The following is a 12,775-nucleotide window of genomic DNA, read 5'->3' as shown; positions in this document are numbered from 1 at the left end:
TTTTAAATATAAATTTGATATACATTATTCTTGCAGTCACCAATTTTGACGGTTTACAACTGGGAATCCTTCCTTAAAACCACAAACAAAACGCTCTGCTTCCTCTTAGGACACCCTACAAGTTTTTAAACGGTTTTTCTTTCCTCAGCTGATGTTGAGTTTACGCACTTTTACATGACAAAGCAATACATACAACCATACATGCATACATACGTACATATGTACATACATTCATGTAGATTTTACAAGAAACCGACAATAGTTAGCCATTCATCGTACTAACTAATCAACGTAATTTTATAGAATTCACATAATAATCAAATCAAAACTTATAAATTTATTTGCAATATCTCCGTTACTCTTAAGATCTACAGTATTTTCAGCTCAAGTAAATTTGTTATACACACATACACATACATATGTAGATTTAAAATCGTTACCGAAACCAAATGATATAATGTAAGCTATTATTCGATATCGGTTTAAACGGATTGTAGAATTACTGAGACCGGATGGAGCTAGTAGAAATGTAAAGCGAAGATAAGTTTTGGAAAACTACTCGTATGATCTAGACTTTTATATGTATTAGCGTGTCGTTGTTAGTGAGTGCATGGGGTACATTGCGCACCATTTTCAATATTTAAACTAATATTGCTGTGATTGCTAAGCGCGGATTTTTTACTTTTTCAAAGAAATTTAAAATCAAAGAAATAATTAAAATACCCAAAAAACGCGAAGAAATGTGCCAATTTTTTCAAAGGACAAAGTTGATTCATTAAGAATTGAAAAACTAGCAAGCAAAGTAGTTAATTGAAAACAATACATACATATGTGCATTTACGTAAGTGGTTAGTTATGTATGTACATGTTAGCACCTAAAAACAAAAAAAAATTACCAAATTTGTGAATAATTTGTTTATAAACATATGAAAAAACTATACATTGAACTCTATCAGTTCATTACTTTACGTAAATAAAATTCATGTGAAACTATAGTTTACATATGTATACAAATAGAAATATTTCAAATGACGAGCGTACAAGTAAATGTAGAAGGTAATGAAACACTGGCATTATCAAAAGTGAATAAATTAGGGCTGGGAGTTCTCTCCGTACGTTTTTTCAAGTCCTGATAATCCGGATATTCGTATATCTGAATAAAAATCCGTATATCGGGTTATCCGGATATTAACCGGATATTCGGATAACAAAATTAACACATATTAACCGGATTTCCAGATTTTATGCTTATACACGAATATCGGAACGGTTATCTGGATATCCGAATACACGGATAGCCCCAGTCGTAGTATAAATTTATTATCTAAATAGGCAAAATAGCAATAATATTAATGCATAAACACAAGCTCGCATATTGCGTAAATGTATTATAACAACTTTTGTTAAATTTTGTATTTAAGTTTTTAAGTCTGAAGTTACACGGTCCACCAAGACGATACTAACTCTATAGTTTCTGAAGCAGCCCTGAGCTGATTCTACCAAAGCAACATTTGATGAGAGGTGTTGTTACAAAATACTATTTTTAATAAATTACATTAACTAAAAACTTTATCTACACTACTCCCAGAGCTACTTAAGCCATTTGGACACTTTTTAAATACAAACATACATACATATGTAAGGAAAGGCACGCTAATATACGTTGTTATGTAATGTGGAACGATTTTCCATCATCCCTTGTCAAATTCTCGTTCTCGAGAACGAAAAATGACACTGAAGATGGCACAACGCCAAAACCGGTTTGTCTGTAAACCAAATTTGACAAGCGATGACGGAAAATCGTTCCACATTACATCACACTCCTACCCTGTCGGAAATACCAACAACAAAAATGAGAATGCGTTGTTATATTATATGCATGTATGTGTACATAATTACATATATAGTACGTTACGATAAACAATTGTGAAATCTCTACTTAACTCCAACATAAAAACGAATTATGTTATGTGGCTTTTAATTTTTAAGCAAAAAGCTGTGCCTCACCCGACTTTATTGATACAATTATATATGTGCAAAATAGTAATAAAGCATGTCCCCAACTCTGAACAAAAGTCATTAATGCGACTCCATCTGCATGCTACATAGCTGCATTCCTTTGACACCGAATCATAAAAACCCAATTTGCCAAACGACTTCGTATCCGACTCGTTCTGGTGAACAACTTGTTCGCCGACGAACTCACCATCGAATAAAAAGCACAGTTTACCGGCGGGCCGCAAAAACGATGCGCTAGCGAACGGCAAAACTATGCTAAACATTTATGCAGTACTTCATAATTAAAAATATTGTTTTTGTATTTTTTATTAAAAATTGTTTAATTTAATTCAGTTTGTTATTTTTTTTATAATTTTTTTTTTTAATTGAAAAGGAAAATACGGATAAAATTCAAATACATTAATAAAATGCAAATTAAAATTTTAGGACATTGCTTGAATACTACATCTCGTATTAAAATCATAAACGCGCCACATATTGACAAGTTTTATCAGATAACTTTTTTCTTATTTAGTTTTAGTAATTTTTTATTTTAAAAAGTTAGTTTATTCTTAAACATAAATCATATAAATCCAATTTCTAATTGTTTGCAATATTTAAAAAAATCGGCAAGCATTCCTGAAAATTTCAATTATTTTGACTTGCGTACAAAAGCCAGATTCTTGTCCAACGCCAACCACCTACTTCTTTTACAATTTTTTGCCGAATAATTTGCGATATGTAGTGTTATGCGGAATAGATTTTACGGCAGAAGAAGAATTTCCAACGCTTTAACGCTCCCGGATTTAGATAGTTTTCGAAATTTTGGAAATTATCCTAAAAATAAGAAATCTCAAGAAATTTAATAATATCAAATTTCGTTGCTTTCTGAACTTGTGAAAATATTCAAATTTGCTGTGACTTTCAACTGTGTAAAATAATAAAAATTCGAAAATATAACAAAAAAAGTAAAAATCGAAAATTAAGTAGATACATAATTTCAAAATTTTGAAAATTCAGTGAATTCGAAAAACTTATAGGCCTACTTAAATAACATAATACTTCGAGCTTAGCACACAGCTAAAATTTCAAACTCAAGTGAAATTTTACACACTTTTTCCATGAATTAAAATTTTCAAAAGCATCCATTTATTAGGTTTGTTCCCCAAGCTTCTCGAAGTCACTTCGAGTTACATATACGCGCTCCGCAAGTAAGTTTTCGAGTTTCTTTGATATACGCTCACAGTTTGAACTTTGCTCGAGTTTCCCCAATTTCCCCTACCTGGGTCCGCCACTGCTATTTAGCATTTCATTGGTCGGTAACAAGAGCAACTTAAATTTAAATCTATTAAATACATTCTAGCGTGTCTTAGTCCTTTGCCCACAAAAGCGGCTATAACTTCTTTTTTATTCGAAACAGTAAGAGTGGCACCTTTCTAAAATCTTTATTAAATGAGCAATTTTTTATGTGATGTAAATTTATAGCTCAGTACATTTTTTTCACCAGAGATAGTTAAAGTTGGGGAAGAAAATATCAAAAAATTAAAAATCCCAAAGTAGTCCTAATTTTATGATGGTTCCTTAATATATTTTAACTACTTTGCATTTGAGTATGGAGAAGCAACTATCTGGAAGTATTTTAAATAAAAAATTTACTAAGTATAGCCTGGTTTGTAGATGCAGTTAAAGAAAATACATGAAAAGGCACGATTTTTTTTTTAATTAAAAAAAATTTAAATGCTTCAAACACTTTACCTGAAAATTTTTTGTTTATCAGAGAGCTCACCCACCCACCTACCTTCCCCTAAAGTTTGGCACCCTACTTCTGAGACACCCTGCATAGTACTTATTACAACAACACGTTGATTAAAGTTTAAATTAGTGGTTACACAACCATAACCATATAAAACAGCTATTCCAACCAACCTTATGGCCAACACTGTACTCGATTAGTGGTGCCACACCATAACGCCATAGCCATAACCATAATAGAGACCGATTGAATTTTGGTTTTCCGTATAACTAATGTGACCAACTATTTCATAGCTCAAAGAAGTACAGGTTAGGTGGGGTTAGGTTGCCGCCGCGAGCCGATTACGAAATTTCGAATGCGGCTAATTTCGATCCCTGAGAGCTCAGTGTTTGTTCAGAATTGCTAGCTAAAATGCTTCCACTTCATCTTCTTCTTGACAGCTGATACAAAAGGTTTAGTTGAGATTCTAAGTATTACCACGTTGATACCAATCGCACAATGGCCTGTCAGAACCCCCATCGCTAGCCCTTTAGAAGTAACGTGTTTCTCGACACCTTTAAGGGGTAACGACATATAAAACATTTGCTGCAGAAGAGAAACACAGAAGGACCCGGTCTCCCTTAGCCTAATAGCAGTTCCTGCTGCGACAATTCTGTCTGCATATCCGCAGGCGCCGTGTTCCGATAATTCCGGTTTTACAAGTGTGGCCTTCTCTAGTGAGTTCCATCAGACAAGGGCTCCTCGAAACATGATCTGAATTCCTAGCACTAATCAATTAATTTGAGCGAGAGACCTCACCTTTTACCGAAAACTCCTCAACAGCAGTACAAGGCAACCGACACCTTTCGTACCCTTTCCTCAATGTTAGGCTTCCACGTCAGCCGCCGTTGATCGCCCACCTAGTTACCTGGTTCAGGTAACCTTGAGCCAGATCAAAAAGGGTGTCTAGAAATCGTGCCTTAACCAAAAGTTCCACATCGTCCACATAGGCGATCAGCCGACAGCCCTCTTTTTCCAGTTTCTATAGAAGGTCGTTTACAACCGTAGTCCGGAGCAGGGGGGAGAGAACACCACCTTGTGGAGTGCTCCTTTTGACTCTGCGCTGAGTACGTGCGCTCCCCAACTCGTACGCGACAGTTCTATCACGAAGTAAGCTAAGCCTAAGATAAACCTTAGATTCCTAGGGGAAACGTGAGAGCCTTTTCCAACCTTCGGAGTGAACGCAACACTGACTACCCTCCAAACCTTGGGGATGTACCCGGTTTTTTCGCAGTAAATAGGATCCAACCAATTGCACGACACCTTATGAGCCCTTTGCAGCTGCGCAGGTATAATGCCATCGGTTCCCGGCGGCTTTGAACGAATTTATCGCCCAGGCCATGTTACGATCGCCCAGAAGATCGGAGAACTGCACAGGACCTAAAGTAAAAATTATCGCAAAGAAGTACATTTGACTGTACTTCGAAGTACGAAAAAAGAAGTACTGTACTTCCGAAAGAAGTACGGTTGGTCACATTAGCTATAACCATAATCAGCCGATACCTAAAGTGCGAGTAAGAACGTGCTGTCAGACGTTCAAAAAAAAACTATTGTTCACAGCCAACGTTTTGGCATAAGTGTAGAATATGAACCATTTATCTATGTAAAAACTAAAAATGTGGTTCTATAGAACTTCTTACGCTGATTTCAACTGTACCAAAATAATTTGGCGCAAAAATATAAAGAAGATATAAAATGCTAAATTTCAATTTTTTGATTTTTTTTTAATATTAATAACTTATGAACTACATAACCGATTCAAAAACTAATGATGTTAAAGTAAAAACAATTAATTTATCTTGTTATTATTATTTTATATACATAATTTATATGCTTTTTTATATTTTTAATCCAAAAATACTGAAAAACGAATAAAAATTCGTTGTTTTTTCATAAAATAACCTTTTTTTTTAAAAAAAAAATTCATAATTAATGCACAAGAGATTTATATTATTAAGAAAGTACAAGTTATTACCTTTAATTTGATGTACATATTTTTTATGGTCAGCGGTTGATTTTAAGAATTTAGTGTTCATTTAGTGATAGTGAAAGAAGTTCTGCGCAAATATACTACGATTTTACATATTTTCCGCGTCTTGTTCCGCGTCTGGCAACACCGACATTATTGACTACGAGAAATCAGCTGTTTATGGGGTTATGATACCTAAAATCGATGAGAATTAATGTGGTTACGGTTATGGCAATGGTTATAGCTATGGCGTTATGGTATGTCAATACTAATTTAACCTTAAGCGAACTCGGTAAAAAGAAAAGCGATGTGATATATAGTGTTGTAAAGTAAATGGAAATAGCTACTTGGAAAATGTCATTTGAACTTCAAATTCTGTTTATTTACTCATATTTTTTTCTGGTTAAACGTGTTTGTTAAAGCATTTGTGGAATCATTACCACTTTTTTTTGTCGCCCGACATGGAAAATACAGTGAACAAGAATAATGATTTAAGCTCAAGAAAACTGCAGAGAGCGGATCCACTCGGTCAAATATGTACATACTTGATGGCACATTCGTATAAATACTTTGGCAATTTTATTAGAAATAAAATTTTAATGTGTGCGAAAATAGATCGACCAAAATTTGTATGTCGCTTACGAATAAATAGTAGGCCGTTTTAGGAGAGATTTTTCATGGCAAATATAAACTTGAAGGTTTGCCTACCGAGGGAGAACAACTATTCTGTGAATAACACCTTTGGGTGGAGAACTTCCATCCAACTCATAAATTTAGATAACAACCCGTATTTACATAACAGTATCGTAAACATAAAAAAAAAATACTTTTAAATGTGAACCACTCACGCTACTACATTTTTGTATCAGATAGTTACATTTGATGTTCAGCAAAATGACCAGTATAGTACCTACATATACATATATCGACCCTATTTTCGATTATATCGTAAGCGGCAGTTTATCGGAACAAATTTTTTAGTTGCAAATAGATTATAAAAAACAGTAAAACGTGATAAAATCGTAGTTTGAATATGTACAGTTACGGGGAAAAAGCAAAGTTTGATTTGCGCACATGCAGTTTTATCGTAAGTGGCACTGTGAGTACAGAGCTTTATTGTGAATAGCAGTGTTAAATGTGGTTTTAACAAAAAATTCCTTGACTATTAAAACTTTTTATATGGGCAGAGTTTTCGATATAACGGTATTTTTCTGTTATTGTTGTACTGTTAAGTGCGATCAATGCAACGTACCTTTACCAGTACAATTAAAATACGCTTTTAACGACGTAAAACTTGTAGTGATTGGACTAAAACTCGCTGAGCTTTGCTGGTAAAAGTCGAAATTTTGTAGTTGTTCCGACTTTTTTTTAATTTAGGAATGTTTTATGTTTTAAACATTTTAAGCTCGGATTTTATTTTTGGTGAGGAATACAATATAAACTATTTTACTCAAAGTTGGTATATCGATTGTAACTTTTTTCTATTTTTGCATTTCTTGATAGAACCTCCCTCACTGTTCGTCACTTTCCGAAAAAGGTTTTCGGGGAAAAAATCAAAATTACTTAACAGGAAATTCAAGTTCATAGTCATATTGCGACCTGAAATGAAGTAATTTCGAATAAAAATCAGATTAGTTTAATATTTGATATAATTATTTCCAAGTTGGTTACATTTCTCCAGCAAACTGCTTATCTTTCTCGCACAATCGCAGCTTTTGTGATTTCCTAAGAAATTGTGTACTACGCCTTGAAATTCCTGTCAGTTTTTTGCCCAAAATTCAAAATAATACAAGTTGATATGTATTGAGGTATTAGTAGATCGTTTTTAATGTTGTAGTTCCCGGGCGTGCGTTCATTTCGAAAAACAGTGAGATTTATTTTGGTTTATTCCTGAAATGCTTGCTGCGATCAGAGTGTCCAGATTTGGCGATTTCGCTCCAATTTGGCGATTTTTTTGGATATTTGCGCGTAAAAATTTAGGAAATCGCCACTGGCGAATTTTGGCGAGTTTTTCCCTCAAATAAATTTTTTCCAGTTATAAAAATATACAAAACTTATTTTTCCACGATAATTTTACAGAAGAGGCTAATGAACTGCGTGATAAACTTGACTTAAGAAGCATATTAAAATACAGTCAAAAATATTTAATCACCCAAATCGAAGAACTTTTGAAACGATTACCTAGTCAATTAAATGCTTTTAAAAAAAGCTTTGATTTTGTCACCAGAGAAATGTGTGAATTACAAGAGGGCGATTTCAGGGACCTGCGAAATTGGATGAGGTTGGAAAGCCTTAATTCAATAGTTCGAATAAAGTGTTATATGAAGGCTAATAGTTTCTGCTGCAAACCGTTTCCAATATCAAACAGTATGTTATCAAGGTTGAATAGCTCTATATATGACAACAACAGAAATGTAAATCATTCAGACACTATAGGTAATTTTGAAGAAATTGTGGAAATAGCTGATCTCGCCTTATTATAGGTTTTTATTTAATTTTTAGCGCCGAGCTCTTAAAAGCGGATTGTGCGATTAATCAATTAATATGAGTTATAATAATCTTAATAATTGCGCAGCCCTGTTGCAAAATATGTTGAAACAAATATTTTTAAAAAGTATGCCAATTTAAAAAAAAAAATTGTTTGTACATCACTATTATATAAGTGATTTGTGTTATTTATTATTACCCTCTGTTTAGTTTTAAAAACTATATTATATAATATGTAAGGTGGTGTTTTCAGCGTTTGGATAGCTATTGCATTAGCATGAAAGCGCGACTAATACAATAGGAGTCTTGGTTTGTAAAGCGAGGCTCAAAACTCGGCAGACGAGCAATTAATGCCCTTTTTTGAGTTCATTAAAATAACAAGACAAGCAAGTTCAAGTATAAAACTGAATCTGAGTTTTTATTATAAATTTTCCAACTTATATACTAATTTACAAATTATCTAGAAATTATCTGACACATCTTGCATTTCATTCATATGTCCAAAATGCCCTATGTAACATGGTGTTCTGCTTTTTGTTCATGTTACAAATGCATNTGCAAGATCATCACTAATATTCATATGATAGCTATTATTTATACATTCAATGGTACCGTTCAATTTATCATTATTTATTTTTGTATTTATACCGGTATTAACTTTAAATTTTAATTTGTGCACATTTTTAATATCTTGTAATGAAGTACATTCCCATATGTTCGTATATTTTTGTTGTTGGGATATGTCTTTCTCAGCTGAGTTGTTTTCAGTTGTTTTACCCTTTGCGTTCATTCCACGCGTAATTGCTAAGATTTTTGTTGGTTTGGTATAATCGTCTTCTATTGGAATCATGTTTTTTAGCATATCAGAATCTATTTTAATTCTAGATAATGCATCAGCATTTGTATTAATTTTTCCTTTTTTGTATACAATTTCAAAATCATAGTCTGATAAATCAATCCGTACTCTAGTTAATTTACAAGAAGGGTTTTTATGCGTAAAAAGTGAAACAAGAGGTCTGTGGTCAGTTACTATAAATCTTCTACCATGTAAATATGGCCTAAAGAGTTCAATGCCCCAATGTATAGCAAGTAGTTCTTTTTCTATCACGGGTTTATTAATTTCGTGTTTATTCAAAGTTCTGCTAGCATAGGTTATTGGCAAATCAGTTCCTATTTCTCCCTGTGATAAGATTGCACCTAAAGCATAATTTGAAGCATCTGTCGTTAAAATGAAAGGTTTTTCAAAATCTGGATATTGTAATATTGGTGAACTAATTAATTTTTGTCTTAATATCTCAAAAGTTTGTTGGAATTCGTCTGTCCATTCAAACATTTTTCCTTTCTTCGTTTGATCATTCAGACATTTTGTTAATTCAGCGAAATTTTTTATGAAACGTCTATAGTAATTACAAAAAGCTACAAATCGTTTTACCTCGTCAGCATCTTTAGGTATTGGATAATTTTGAATTGCTTTGTGTTTTGCTGGGTCTGTTTTAATACCATCTTCTGTTATTAGATGACCTAAATAAACAACTTCTGACTTTAAAAATACACATTTTTTAGCGTTTAATTTTAAACTGTATTTTGATGAACGTTCAAAGACCTGTCTCAGATTGTCATTGTGATGTTTCAAACTACATCCAAAAATGATGATGTCGTCTACATATAAAAATGCTTTACTATCGAGACCTGAAAGTGCTATTGTTAGCATACGTTGGAAACTATTTGATGAAATTTTAAGACCAAAAGGTAATCGTTTAAACTGATAGTGACCGTTTGATGTAGAAAATGCAGTTGCTTTTCTTGATTCTTTATCTAAGTTAATTTGATGAAACGAACTTGTCATATCTAGAGTTGAAAAATATTTTGCTCTTCCTAATTTATCTAATACATCTTCAATTCTTGAAAGTGGAAATTTATCATTAACTATTTTCTTATTTAATTGCCTAAAATCTACTACAAGTCGCCATTTCTCTTTGTCTCCATCGCTTTTCTTTGGTACAACAAGTAATGGTGAGTTGTATGGACTGGTTGAATGTTCAATGATATCGTCATCAATTAATTTTTGAACTTGTTGATTGATTTCTTCTATTTGAGTTTGTGGAAGTCTATAGTTTTTAATGTAAACCGGTGTTTTATCTGTTAAGTTAAGATGTTGTGTATAAAAGTTATTTGCTGTTAAAACGTCGCCTTCTAAGTGGAATATGTCTTGATAGTCTTTAAAAATTGTTATCAATTCATCCGTTGCTTTACTGTCATTTTTGTCAATTTTCAACGTTTGTAATAGTTTGCTAAATCTGTCTTTATTGTTTTGTTTATTGTGATTTTGTGATTTAGTGAGAAAAACGTATTTGTGTAATGGTTCTATTTCAAAATTAATATTTTTTAATATTACATCTTCATTTGTTGTATTTAGAAATTTAACATGACTAATGCCTTTTCCTGGAACTATTGTATTTCCTACAAAAATACCTGACTCTAATTCTTTACTTAAAATAATGCTATCTTCTGTTAAATTTAATTGTATTGGATATATTAATTCAGATCGTTTTTCTATTTTTATGTAGTAATCTCTATTTATTCTAGATTTCATGGGAATTGTAATTTCTGTTTCTTGTAAAGTTAATGAAATCGTGAATGTTTCATAATCAATTTTGCATAAAAATGTTGTGAAAAAATCTCTTCCTAAGATTCCGTCCGTTGGTATTGGAAAATTATCATCGACTATGTGGAAATTGTGCTTTGCTCCGTTATCATATAAATTAAAATTTAATTCTGTGATTCCAATAGATTTAATTTTTTCATTAGTTATACCAGAAAATGAACATGATTGTAATTTATCAATAAAAAGTTCTTCATTTAATTTACCTAATTTGCATAATGAAATATCAGCCCCTGTATCTATTAAAAATGTTAAACTAGTTTTTGATCCTATGTCTAATTGTATATAATTAGTAGTGTTTTTAGAAATAGAATAAATTTTATTTAATTCTGTTCCGGAGGATGAATGATTAAATTTTGATTGTTCATCTCCGGACCTTCGGAGTTTTCCTGAACCACATGTACGTTATTTCTATTATTATTATAATTATTATCGTTATTACGATTGTTGTTATTACCATTTTGGTTTCGTCTACCATTATTATTGTTGTTGTTTCTATTGTTGAAACGATTATTATTTTGGTAATTATTATTCCCGTTATTATTATTATGATTTCTATTATTATTATTTCTAGGATTGTTATTATTATTTCTGTTATTGTTATGATTCGAATTTCTATTATTGTGATTCGAATTGTTGTTTCTATTATTATTATTATTTCTATTGTTATAATTTTTATTATTGTTATTTTTATTCCGCTTGTATGAATTGTTTCTATTAGAAAAGTATAATATTTGATTTTCATTACTAGCAAAGTCTTTTTCTAGTTCTATTGCTAGTTGTACCGCTTCATTCAAGTCTTTTGGTTTAGAAGCAAAAATTGTAGGCTTAATATCTGCATTAAGACCATTTTTAAATATATTCAATGCATAAGTGTTATTAAGAGAAATAATCGTGTTTTTCTGTGTAGCATTGCATTGTGGTATTTCGTTTATTTGCAGCTCATTCAATTCTGCAATCAATTCTAGAAGCTTTTCTTTATATGTTTGTATTTTCATGTTCTTTTGCAAGAATTTACTCAAAGTTAGTTGTATTTGTGCTATTGTTTTTGTAGACTTATATCTTGATTGAAGTGAATTTTTAAGACTATTGAAGTCATTAATTTCGCTAGTACTTACAGCAGTTCTAACACTTGATGTTAATTTCACATTAACGACAAAATCTATGAGTAGTATTTTCGCGTCAGTTGTTAAAGAATTGTAAATTATTTCAACGATTTTTAAAAATGATGTTAAATCTTTAAAATTTCCAGAAAATTCTGGTATACTTTTTAATGATAGTTCTATATTGAATGATGCCATTTTGAATGAAGAGTTTGAACTTGAATTCGAATTTTCAGGAGCTAAGTTTGAATTTTCAGGAGGTATGTTTGAATTTTCTGTCTCCTTTTCTAAATCTGACATGCTGTGAGTTGAATCTGTGTCTAATTTTTGTTTTAATAATGTCTTTGCTGTTTCATAATATTTGTAAAATTTCTCTATGAATTCTTTTTTTATTTCCTTACCAGTGCTAAATTCTATAAATTGTTTTTTAACTAGCTCTACCTCTTCTAATTTTAAAATTAATGTGTTGTTAGTATATCCTCTGCTACCTGATTTTCTCAAATTAGTGATAATTCTAGTCAAACGATCTATGAATTGGTCCATTTACAAAACATTATAATATTTTTTTTTTTTTCATATAATTTGATTTAATATTTAATTTTACGTGACATCATTTAAACAATATTGTTGTTTACTTTCTTATTAACATAACTTTTATAATAACTATTTAATTTTGAAATACATATAATCAAAATTATCACGAAAATTATAGCTGATACCAAAGTCCAATGTTCTTTCTCATTGTTATCTTTTGGTTTTTGGTT

The 12,775-nt window shown here is 31.5% G+C and overlaps 1 protein-coding gene across 14 annotated transcripts in view; it reads left to right on the top strand.

The window, feature by feature from the left end:
* Window positions 1-12,775, top strand: part of Syt7 (Synaptotagmin 7) — a 432,298-nt gene that overhangs the window by 320,113 nt on the left and 99,410 nt on the right. The gene's annotated exons all lie outside the window — the stretch shown is intronic.

Source organism: Rhagoletis zephyria, unplaced genomic scaffold (genome assembly GCF_001687245.7).
Source record: "Rhagoletis zephyria isolate East Lansing unplaced genomic scaffold, Rhagoletis_zephyria_1.1 Rzeph_scaffold_00127, whole genome shotgun sequence".
NCBI classification, from domain to species: domain Eukaryota; kingdom Metazoa; phylum Arthropoda; class Insecta; order Diptera; family Tephritidae; genus Rhagoletis; species Rhagoletis zephyria.
Note: the sequence above shows the minus strand (reverse complement) of the source record. Positions and strands in the feature narration are given on the sequence as shown.